General features: G+C 43.4%; 3 non-coding genes across 3 annotated transcripts; 2 read left to right on the forward strand and 1 right to left on the reverse strand.

The window, feature by feature from the left end:
* The first annotated feature begins 1,494 nt into the window (after positions 1-1,494).
* TRNAL-UAG (transfer RNA leucine (anticodon UAG)) lies at positions 1,495-1,576 on the forward strand. Its single transcript has one exon. It is a non-coding gene; the product is annotated as a tRNA-Leu (tRNA).
* Positions 1,577-7,272: 5,696 nt separating this feature from the next.
* On the reverse strand, positions 7,273-7,345 carry TRNAT-UGU (transfer RNA threonine (anticodon UGU)). Its single transcript has one exon. It is a non-coding gene; the product is annotated as a tRNA-Thr (tRNA).
* Positions 7,346-9,129: 1,784 nt separating this feature from the next.
* TRNAP-UGG (transfer RNA proline (anticodon UGG)) lies at positions 9,130-9,201 on the forward strand. Its single transcript has one exon. It is a non-coding gene; the product is annotated as a tRNA-Pro (tRNA).
* The last annotated feature ends 3,378 nt before the right edge of the window (positions 9,202-12,579 follow it).

Genomic DNA, 12,579 nt, shown 5'->3' on the forward strand with positions numbered 1-12,579 from the left:
TCCCAGCACTTTGTGGGGCTGAGGCGGGTGGATCACCTGAGGTCAGCAGTTCGAGACCAGCCTGGCCAACATGGTGAAAACCCATATCTATTAAAAATACAAAAAATTAGCCGGGCGGGCGTGGTGGCGGACGCCTGTATTCCCAGCTATTCAGGAGGCTGAGGCAGGAGAATCGCTTGAACCCTGGAGGCGGAGGTTGCAGTGAGTCGAGATGGCACCACTGCCGTGGGTGTCGCCTATCCAGCCTGGGTGACAGAGACGCCGTCAAAAAACAAAACAAAACAAAACAAAAAACAGCAGGCAAGTAGAGAGCCAAATTAGGAATGAACTCCCATTCACAATTGCTTCAAAGGGAATAAAATACCTAGCAGTACAGCTAACAATGGAAGTGAAGGACCTCTTCAAAGAGAACTACAAACCACTGTTCAAGGAAATCAGAAAGGACACAAACAAACGGAAAAACAGTCCATGTTCATGGATAGGAAGAATCAACATCATGAAAATAGCCATACTGCCGAAAGGGAGGGAGACAGAGAGAGAGAGAGAGAAAGGAAAGAAAGAAAGAAAGAAAGAAAGAAAGAAAGAAAGAAAGAAAGAAAGAAAGAAAGAAAGAAAGAAAGAAAGAAAGAAAGAAAGAAAGAAAGAAAGAAAGAAAGAAAGAAAGAAAGAAAGAAAGAAAGAAAGAAAGAAAGAAAGAAAGAAAGAAAGAAAGAAAGAAAGAAAGAAAGAAAGGAAAGAAAGAAGGAAGGAAGGGAAGGAAGGAAGGAGGGAAAAGAAAAGGAAAGGAAAGGAAAAGAAGAAGGAAAAAAAAAAAGAATGAGCAGCACCAGGGCTCCAGGGAAGCCCGGGAACCACGCTTTCTGCGCTGGGGATACCCTTGGAATGTGACCTCCCTCTGGGGAGCCGTGCTACTACCGTGGGCGTAGGCGTCGGTCTACCCGAGCGTGCAGAGCCGCCTTCTTCCTCAACAAGAAACCCGGCAATTACACCCAACCTCTCTATGCTCAAACTGCAGGATGGAGCGACCATGGAGTTTCCTTTGAACGCGGTGACAGGCTTACAGGTCTGTGAACGAAAGGGCGCCTAATAAGTGACCTGAACTTCGACCCCATGGCACTCTAAGCAATATTTGTACCCACAGAACCACGATCCAACAGCAAGGAGTTCTTATTCTTCAGTCTTCTCGAATAACTTGCAAATCACCAGTAGGATTTTTAAAGTTTCCGTGTTTTATTGCCTAGATTAAAGAAAAGATAAAGGTCTTCCAAAGACATTGACGCTAATAATCTTCGATTACCTGCTAGCCCACTTCCCAGGGCGAGTGAGAATTCAGTAATTCCTCCTTTCTTTGGGTCTGCTTAGATCCCTAAGGATGAATGAAAATGCTATCTGGAGCCCTGCTTCCGCGAAGAAAATTCAGAATTTTGCACTTGTACGCTGGGGCAAGACGCTGAGAGAATGAAGAAAGTAATTGCAAACCGTTGTAACGTGTGTGGTAGTGTGGCCGAGCGGTCTAAGGCGCTGGATTTAGGCTCCAGTCTCTTCGGGGACGTGGGTTCGAATCCCACCACTGCCAGTGGTATGTTTTAGTACATCAAGGCTTCTGAAGTACTAACACATTCTAACTACTAAGGTAATTAAATCTTCTCTCTCCAGGACTGTCGCGGAATACACCGCTTCAGTTCCCTCTGAATTCTGCGTTCGTGATTAAAATCCTAATTTCCAGTTGGGAATTCTTTCGTTTAGGCAGGGAGGCCTCCTCGCCCGCGGTCTCTCCTACCTTACTTGTTGAACTGACTCTCTGGATCCCAGTTTTTGCACTGCACCATTTGGGTTCCCGCAATCAGGAAAGCTCAGTTCTCTTCTAAAATACACGTTCACATTGAATCATTTTCATTACCTAGTTTAAGCATAAGGCGGTCAGGAAGTTTTTGCAGAAACTTTCCCATTGGTCCTATCAGCCCGCGGCAGGCATTGCCTTAGGAGTTGCAGCTCTGTGCTCATGAAATATCCTGCCCAGACCCTGTTTTGGTTCTAATCACGTTACTTTTGTAATTGAACATGATGGATGGATGGATGGACGGATGGACGGACGGACGGACGGACGGATGGATGCAGAAAGCAAAAACTCAGCAGCCGGGCGCAGTGGCTCACGCCTGTAATCCCAGCACTTTGGGAGGCCGAGGCGGGCGGATCAAGAGGTCAGGAGATCGAGACTATCCTGACCAACATGATGAAACCCCGTCCCTAGTAAAAAAAATACCAAAGCCGGGCTTGGTGGCGCGGACGGACCTGTAGTCCCAGCTACTCGGGAGGCTGAGGCAGGGGAATCGCTTGGGCGGAGGTTGCAGTGAGCCAAGATCGCGCCACTGCACCCTAGTCCTGGCGACAGAGTAAGACTCCGTCTAAAAAATAAACTCAGCAAGGTTCATGCTCTCATTCAGGCATCGTTACCTCATGGTGAATGGGGAGAAGACAAGTTTGTGATTCAAAAACACTTCAAAGCGTATTCTTGACTAACTCCATTCATTGGGCCCAGGGGGCGTCTGTAAATGTTGTGGGTTTAGTCACCCTCCTGCCCCTTCCCAGTGAATCAGGTTACGGTGGAGGCGACTGTTCAGGTTTCTGAACTATCCAGCTACAATACTAGCGTAGAAACTAACCCACTGTGGAAAATTAGAGGGGATACACTCAGGGCCTATTTAGTGGTATTGTCTCAGAATGGTTGTCCTACTGCATTTTTCAGCCACTACAGCCCGTCACCTACAGAAGTGCTCATGGATTTGGCCGGACAGCTTCCTCGGGGAGAGATTTCACTGCCGTGACATGAGGAATGAATGAAAGAAACTGAGCAGAGAACTGCGACTCTGTGCAAGAACCAAGTGTCATGCCACCCAGGCTGGAGTGCAGTGGTGCGATCACTACTCATTGCAGCCTCCATCTCCCGGGTTCAAGCGCTCCTCCCCCCTGTCTCCCAAGGAGCTAGGATCACACTTCTGCACTACCACGCCCACGCCCGGCTGTCTGCTTGTTTGTTTGTTTTTGGTAGAGCCGAGGGGTTGGGCGGGAGTGGGGAGGGGCGGAGGAGCTGATAATGGTCTCTCTATGTCGCCCAAGCTGATCTCGAACTCCTGGGCGCCCAGCCTCATGCCACTTTTTGACCCTGCCCTCCGTTTTATACCTTCCTCCCTCCTCATTCAAAATCCTCTTTCGGGCACTCCCATAACATCTTCCATTTCACTTTGATGACTCCTCCAGACCAGTTCCCTTCCTTTTCACCCACCTATCACCAAGAAATATCTTGGGCCCCCAAGATCTTCACAAAAGAAGCCTTTTGTTTTGTTTCTCTCAGAAATCGAGAGACAAGGCATGTTTTGCTCCCAGTGCCTAGTCGGGGGAAAATATCTCTATATCTGTGGATAAATTGGACCTTCCTGGCACTTTTATAAAATTCCCTGTTTGCATAATTTCCATATCATTGTTCTTCCTTTTTCCACAAGGCAATTGTTCTGTCTTCCAATTCTGTTTTATGAAAATAAATCAAATTTAAAAGTTGTTGGAACCACCCCACCCACCGCCACAATGCTCTAAGCCTTCAGAGAGATGTGACTGCGATCTGAGTCACATATGGTTACAACTTCTGTTCTCAGATTATAGATTAACGTACTTTCTTATTTTTCTTGTTCTGTGTGTACCAGAGAGAATTAAACGACATCAAGAACAAAAACCTACAGTCTTCTTAATTAATGACCCTCGTTATAGGTGAATTTCCCTTGTCTTGTCCTGCTTTGTTTGCTTAGACCAGATAACAGAAAACCCATGATTATTATGCCCTCTGCAAAAAATGTTAAATGCACCCTTGCCAAAAAGAAACACTGCCTATAACCAATCAAATGGCTGTAACTATGTGCCAACCTCGTATGAATAGTGTATGAATAATGAATAATGTTGTAATCCTGCTGAAAACTCCCCTGTCTCTGCCTGTACAAATGAAACCTCAACTTTCCTACTTCGGAATGCTGACCCTATTCCTTTGGAGTTGGTTTTTCCAGGTGGCCCATCCTCACAGTTTCGGCTTGAGTAAACTCTCTTTAAATTAGAGTCTTACCCTTTTGATTATTTCAGGCTGACGGTTTGTTTTCCCTTCTTCCTGAAATGTAATTCTGTGCATTATCTTGAGACTGGGTTAATTTTTGTTTTTCTGTTCATCTCCCTCTAGTGACTCCCAGAAACCTGATCTACCTAGCTCGATGTTTTCAGCTGCATAGAGGCCATCATTTCCATTGAAACAAAGTGAACTGAAACTTCCTCCATTCCTTCTCCCACTCCTCCTCCCCAGTCAGGCCAGCATTTTCCACACTCCAGCATTCTCTACATCCACCAAGGACACTAGCATTCCCCAGACTCTCAAGAGCACCACCTCGGAACGTTTTTGTTTATATTGTTTTGCTCTTTTCACTGTCCCTTAATTTCAGTTAATTCCCTCTCCTGTTGATGGAAGGATGCCGACTTGTTTCTATCTCCCCTCACTCATGCCATTCACCATCCCTGCCTTTTTCCTGCCTGCATCACCTCTGCACCACCAAAATGATCCTGAACCCCTATCCTTCCTTCTGTCCCCTTGTCTTGTTCCTCTTGACAGTACCAGCCGCTCCTCCAGCTCTACTCTACCACCCCTGCCACATCGCCTACCCTTACTCCTCTCCCGCACTCTGACTGGCATTTCCCCCAACACATCTGTCTCCACACACACATATCAGAAAGCTCCCTTAACTCACTTAAGCATGCGTCAATATTCCTGTCAAATTCTAGCTCAAAATTCAACTTCAGGAAGCTCTCTTCAGTTAGTTTCTCCTCACCATTCTGATCACTCCTTTTCATTGTCTTAAATGTGGTCCTCTGTCGTTTTGTAAACGTTTATGGCAGTATCAATATATCAACACAGCATTATCTATTCTGTTACTTCAACTAAACTGTGAATTACTTAAGTCACCAAGTTTTTTAAAAGTTAACAGATTTTACATCCAAGAGCAATTTTAAGTTTACAGCAAAATTGGGTGGAAAGTACAGAGAGTTCTTACATTCTGCTCTCTGTCCCCACAGCCTCCCTCATCAAGGACATCCTGCCCCAGTATGGTACATTTGTTACAACTAACATTGATACACCATTATTAAACAAAGTCTGTAGTTTAAATCAAGAGTCACTCTTGGTGCTGTACATTCTATGAGTTTGAACAAATGCATCATAATCATGACATATATACACTATTGTAACACCATACAAAGTAGTTTCACTGCCCTAAAAGTCTTCTGCGGTCCACATGTTCATCCCTCTCACCTAACTCCTGGAAACCGCTGATGCTTTTACTGTCTACATTGTTTTGCCTTTTCCAGAATGTCATATAGTTGAAATCATACAGTATATGGGCATTTCATATTGGCTTCTTTTACTTAGTAATATGCCTTTAAATTTACTTCCATGTCTTTTTATGTCTTGATAACATATCTTCTAAGGGCTGATTAATATTCCATTGTCTGGATATAGCACAGTTTATCTATTCCCCTGTTAAAGGATATCTTTGTTGCTTCCAAGTTTTGACAATTATACATAAAGCTGCTATAAACATTAATGTGAAGGGTACTGTGTGGACATATGTTCAACTCATTTGGGTAAGTACCTAAGAGTGTGATTGCTTATTGTATGAGAAACATGTATTTGGTTTTGTAACAAACTGCAAAAATTGTCTACCATAATGGCACTGGGTATTTTTAAACTTTGTTTTATAAAGTAAAGAAATGTTTTTTTATGTAATGTATACAAGTGGCACATTTTGAAAAATACATAAAAGTATAAAGAATATCAGTCACCCACAGATAAACAGATTTTGGCATATACCCTTTTTCATTTTTGAATAATAAATTTCTAAAAGTAGAAACAGAATGCTTGATAAAATACAATATCTTTTTAGAGTTCTTGATTTATAATGCCCAACTGTCCTCCAGAAAGCCATGACATTCTACAAGAATGTTCTTATCAGTATTAGATATTAATAAATAGTTTCCAATTTGATTTCTTATTAAGGAAGGAACATTTTCCATATGCATACTTGACCTTTTGCTTATTCTCGGTATCGTTTGTTTAGATCCTTTTGAGGGGCAGGCCTTTCTAAAGTATTTCTCCTTAAACCCCGAATTGTCCAGTATGAATTATTCACGGAAATGAAAAAGTGTAGGGTTTGGGGGTGAGGTTGAGGGATGTTAGCCATTATCCACTCAACGTTAACTAGTCTTACAGATTAGGAGATGGATTCAAATCTAAAAAGAACGTCATTAATTCACACTTTGTGAGTAAACAGAATCACATCTACTGCAGAATCACAGAGGACGCATAAAATTAGGGTTCATGGTCAGCAAAACGTTCTTTTGTTGCCTGAAAATAGAATTCTAATTAGTGCTTCACAGTCTTTGGGTGAGGAGGATGCATTAATAAAACCTTCTGTTGGCTGAGTAGACTGAAGCATGAAAACACAGTGAGAATCGAACCGGCGACCTTAAGGATAGCCACAGTTGCAGATTTTTAGAGTACTCCGCTCTACCAGGTGAGCTATCAGAAATCGCTCGTAACCGACGTTAGCGTAGATTTTTGTGCATTGAATAGCGGCTGGTGAGACTCCTGACTTCTTTGTATTTGGGCTCAAATTACTGTTCAAGAAGTTTCCAGAGAGCCAGGTCTATAGTTAACTGAGTCCCAGGAGCAGCCCCGAGGCAGTAGGAAGTGAGATCTGAGTCGGAGGTAGTGAGAATGGAAACAGAGCAGAAGCCACCGGCTTGGGGTGAATCTGCATAGCTTCTGAACTAGGCTGCCCTCAGAGTAATCTGCGAGCCAGTTTTCGCCCCAGGAGCGCAGGAAGGGACCACCAAGCAGGCTACAAGTGGAGAAGTGCGCAGGACTCCGGGGGTCATGGCTATCGGCAGATTAGATTAGATCTCTTCCCCACAAACACAGAGGTATGGACCAAGTCTAGCATTTTTCTCCCAGCGACGTGAACAGTCTAGTTTCTTCCTCGCTTACTGCGGAGTACAAACACCTATTTTCCCAGTATCGTTCATAGGATCCCGACGCTGTACTTTTTCGTCTCAAATCCAGGATATGGCTTTCATGGAAAGATCATAAAGTGCTTCCTTTCTTCACTAGTTTGTTTCAGCATTGAAAAGGCTAAAAAGCTCCTGCTGTTTTGCTTGGGAAAAGGGGAAAAAAAATTCTAACAGATAAGGCCCCAGCGAGATTTGAACTCGCGACCCCTGGTTTACAAGACCAGTGCTCTAACCCCTGAGCTATGGAGCCTCCACAAAAACTGCACACTTAACAATCAATCTATTATGCAGTTAAAATCCTAGGTAAATAGTATTTAAGTCTAAATAAAGTTTAAGAAATAAAAGGAATTTTTGAAGGACGTGCCTCTTAACGTATAAGAAAGAAACATTTTCTTGACCAGGAGCGCACTGGAATGCAAGTCACTGTAAGGGTAAAATGGGGAATAACAAAATTATTTAATAAAAAGTAATGATTATTTATTCCAACTTTTAAATTCTGGATTATTTGCTTCTTTGGAGATAGTTGAATTATTATCTTTTGAAAGTGGCTCTGTTTTTATTACAAAAATTAAAAGTATGTGTTTCGATAGACAAATGACTTACGTTCTTTAAAAGAGATGAGTTTTCAGCTTGCTTGCTCATCAAAAACGAACAAACAAACCATAAAAGACATTTAATATATATTGTTATCTTAACAACGCATGCTCCACGGTACATGCTCCCCAGCTTCAGGCTTGACAAGTCCCAAGTGTCGAGCAACATCAGGGTCAGGGTGCGTTTCATTACAGAAGAGAATGCAATAGTGATCAGAGACATTCTCCCCAACCCGCTTGGATTCTTAGTCCAACTCTTAGTCTGAGATTGGGGTTGTTTTTAAAAGGGAGGCGGCTGTCTTCAAGCACAGGACGTACCCCTCGGACCTTCAGAGTTTAGGGGTGGACACAGTGAGGGCGTGAAGGCTTCCAGATCTCCCCCAGCCTTTCAGCGGAATCAGGCTCGGTCACAGATTCCTCTAAGTTACCTGAAGCAGAGGTGGCTAGAAGGGGTCCAGCCCTTTCCTTGGTCCTTTAACTCTCCTCTTCCTAGCATCTCGGAGTCCGGGCGGCAGCTCCTTCTCTTCGGGCCTCCAGGCTTTTCTAAGCGCCAACTTGAAGTCCAGAAAGAATAAAAGTGGCGTTGTCGCATGGGGAGGTTGGGGAGGAAGAGTTTCTCTTCTTTTCTCTCCTTTGGTGTCAGCCTGACCAGGAGGCTCAGTCATTCACTGGACAGCTCCCACTGGCCAGGAGCCAGCTTGGCGCAGGGCAAGCAATGTGATCAATCAAGGCAGACACTGATGCGCCCTGGAGAGGTTAGAGCAAGAGCCCGGGAGCTTCGGTTCCCAAGCAGAAGAGGCTACAGAGTAAGGACAACCGTCCCCCCCGCCCCCACCACCACCCACCCACCACCTTTTGAGTGGTAGAGAAGTGGGCTTCTACAGAAGAGAGTGTGGGCAGAGAGCAACTTTTCCCTGACAGCACCTCCTGGGCGCCCTTGAAAGGCGCCTTAAATCTAAACCTATATAATACATAGGTAATCAACTAAAGCTGAAAGGGAATGGCCAAAGCACCCACGTGGAGTGCTGGGTGCTGTAGGTGAGAGGTCTGAGGTGGTGGCTTTTAGAGCTCAACATCTTTGGTAACGTTGGTTCGACCTTTTCCCCTGCCAGTCCCGCGGTGACCTTTATCTTTCGGTGAGTGAAATTGGTCGTTCTTGTTTTTCCTGGGTCCTCCAACCACAGGCCACCTGAGATGGTCCTAGTCCCTTTGAGTACTCAGACGCTTCCTGTGCATTGACCGACACAGTTCGGCCAGGATCCTGAAATGAACGTTTCTACCTTCGGAACGCTGCGGCTCGGATCCTTCTGAACCTGCATATTGACTTTCCTGGGTTCTGGAGAAAATCACTGGATTCTAAAGAAATCAAAACTGTTCAAATGTTGTGCTACAACTAAAAAAATAAATGAACACTCTTAGAAAAAAACGTTGTTCCGGTTCTGGCTCGTTGGTCTAGTGGTATGATTCTCGCTTTGGGTGCGAGAGGTCCCGGGTTCAAATCCCGGACGAGCCCGGTTTCCTTTCTGTTTCATCTTTCTCTCTTTAAAGTCAGTAGCTAACAAATACTGCAATCGCGGCTACGGCTAGGTCACCTATGCCTCTTCAACGTCGACCTGTGGGGGATGAGATTGTTGAGCAAATTGTGGCTGCTTTTGCTGAAAGAATCAAAGACAAAGAAGACGCTGCGAAGGGCCAAGGTCTTCATCACAGATCAGGGCTCCCTGACGGACTCTGACAGGATCTTTTGTCAGGAAGAGAGTGTTCGGGCAGTTCTTACCCAGTATTTTGTGTGGAACAAACTAGTGCACTTTTCACTAGGTCACTTCGCATGGAAAAGATTGCTACCTGAGGGCGTGTTAGGGTCACAAAGTCCCAATAGAACCCGCTTTCTGAGACCCTGACTGTGCGGTGATCCAGCCGCGGAATGGAGTCTAGCCCCTGCCCTGGCCTTGACGCCTGCTCCGCAGCGCACTGTTGCACTCTTGGTTGTTCTACTGAGACTGCCTTTCCCACAGTTGCAAGCGCTGTTGCATCGTTCGAATGCGAAGTCGCAGCCCTGGGAACTTGAGGGCTTACAGGACACAGACATTCATTTTGTTCAAGGAAGCGCAATTGGATTATTTCCAGGTGTTATTTTCGAAAACACAGTATAACATAGGAATAGTTTTTTTTTTCACTTCTGGCAAGAATCCACCAGACCCATTAGTGCTCTCTGATGGCTCACCTGAAAAATCAACAGGTTCTACTGTTGGGTGTCTACGTATAATCCTTGAGTGTGGTTCGATTCTGGAGTGAAGAAGTTGTCCTCGAAATGAATTGCTGGGATGACGGGCGCCTCAAAGTTGCTTGTCTTTCTAAACTGCTTGTTTAGAAAGAAATCTTTAGGCCGGGCGCAGTGGCTCATGCCTGGAATCCCAGCACTTTGGAGAGGCCCAGGTGGGTAGATCACCTGAGGTCAGGAGTTCGAGACCAGCCTGACTAACGTGGTGAAACCCCATCTCTACTAAAAATACAAAATAGTCAGCCGTGGTGGTGCACGCCTGTAATCCCAGTTACCTGGGAGGCTGAGGCAGGAAAATTGTTTGAACCCAAGAGGCAGAGATTGCAGTGAGCCAAGACTGTGCTATTGGGCTCCAGCCCGGGCAACAAGAGCAAAACTCCATCTCGAAAAAGAAAGGAATCTTTAACAGGATTTCTGTCTAGCCCAATTATATTTGTCCTTTCTGAGGTTTCCCCTGGAAGAGTTATGTGTCCAGAGGAAAATAAAGGGTTTTGTGATGATTAAAGGAAGGAAGGAGAAAAGGAAGAATCTGTCAACACGCCCTGACTTCCAGGTTGGTTGGTGGGTGGGAAAGGTGAGGTGTCTAGCCTGGTACTTTGCCTTTGCTGAACGACTACCAGTGGATATGCCCAACAGGAAGTTGGATATAGTGTCTGTGATACATCACATAAACAGAATTGAAAATAAAATCATATGATTATCTCAATAGATGCAGAAGAAAGCATTTGACGAAATCCAGCATCCCTTTATGATCAAAACCATCAGCAAAATCAGCATAGCAGGGACATATCTCAAGGTAACAAAAGCCATCTATGACAAACCCACAGCCAACATCATACTGAACACGGAAAAGTTAAAAGCATTCCTCCTGGAACAAGGCAAGGATGCCGTGCCCACTTTCACCATTTCTATTCAACATAGTACTGGAAGTTGTAGCCAGAGCAATCAGACAAGAGAAAAAAATAAAGGGCATCCAAATTGGAAAAGAGGAAGTCAAACTGTCGCTGTTCGCTGATGATATGATCGAATACCTAGAAAACCCTAAAGACTCATCCAAAAAGCTCCTGGATGTCATCAATTGAATTCAGGAAAGTTTCAGGATACAATACAAAGTACACAGTCAGTAGCACTGCTATACACCAACAACGACCAAGCTGAGAATCAAATCAAGAACTCAATCCCTTTTACAACAACTTCAAAAATAAAAAATAAAATAGTTAGCAATATACTTAACCAAGGAGGTGAAAAATCTCTACAAGGAAAATTACAAAACACTGCTGAAAGAAATCATAGATGACAAAAACAAATGAAAACACATCCCGTGCTCATGGATGGATAGAATCAATATTGTGAAAATGACCAGACTGTCAAAAAGCAATCTACGTATTCAATACAATTCCCATAAAAATACCATTGTCATTCTTCACAGAACTAGAAAAAAAATCCTAAAATTCACATGAATCCAAAAAAAGAGCCTGCATAGCCCCCAAGCAAGGTTAAGTGTAAAGAACAAATCTGGAGGCATCACATTACCTGTCTTCAAACTATACTGCAAGGCTACAGTTACCAAAACAGCATGGTACCAGTAAAATAAAACGAAACAAAACATGTAGACCAATGTAACAGAATAGAGAACCCAGAAAAAAACCAACTACTTACATTCAACTTATCTTTGACAAAGCATACAAAAACATAAAGTGGGGAAAGGATGCCCTATTCAACAAATGGTGCTGGGATAATTGGCAAGCCATATGTAAAGGAATGAAATTGGATCCTCATCTCTCACCTTATACAAAAATCAACTCAAGATGGATCAAAGACTTAGATCAAAGACCTGAAATCATAAAAATTCTAGAAGATAGCATCATAAAAACTCTTCTAAACATTGACTTAGGCAAATAATTCATTACCAAGAACCCAAAAGCAAATGCAGCAAAAACAAAAATAAATAAGTGAGACCTAATTAAACTAAAAAGCTTCTGCACAGCAAAAGAAATAATTGGCAGAGTAAAAGACAACCCACAGAGTGAGAGAAAATATTCACAAACTATGCATCCAACACAGGATTCAAATATCCAGAATCTACAAGGAAATAAAACAAATCAGCAAGAAAAAAGCAAATAATCCCATGAAAAAGTGGGCAAAGGACATGAATAGACATTTCTCAAAAGGAGATATACAAATGGCCAATAAACATGAAAAAATACTCAACATTACTAATTATCAGGGAAATGCAAATTAAAACCACAATGAGATACCACCTTGCTCCTGCAAGAATGGCCATAATTTAAAAATCAAAAAATAATAGATGTTGGGGTGGATGTGGTAAAAACGGAACATTTTGTACACTGCTGGTGGGAATGTAAACTAGTACAACCACTATGGAAAACAATATGGAGATTCCCTAAAGAACTGAAAGTAGAACTACCGTTCAATCCACCAATCCCACGACTGAGTATCTACCCAAAGGAATAGAAGGCATTATATGAAAAAGACACTTGCATACACATGTTTATTTACAGCAGCACAATTTGCAATTGCAAAAATATGGAAGCAACATAAATGTCCATCAACTAATGAGTGAATAAAGAAAATGTGCTATATTGGCCT

The sequence above is a fragment of the Pongo abelii genome, chromosome 15 (genome assembly GCF_028885655.2).
Source record: "Pongo abelii isolate AG06213 chromosome 15, NHGRI_mPonAbe1-v2.0_pri, whole genome shotgun sequence".
Classification (NCBI taxonomy): Eukaryota; Metazoa; Chordata; class Mammalia; order Primates; family Hominidae; genus Pongo; species Pongo abelii.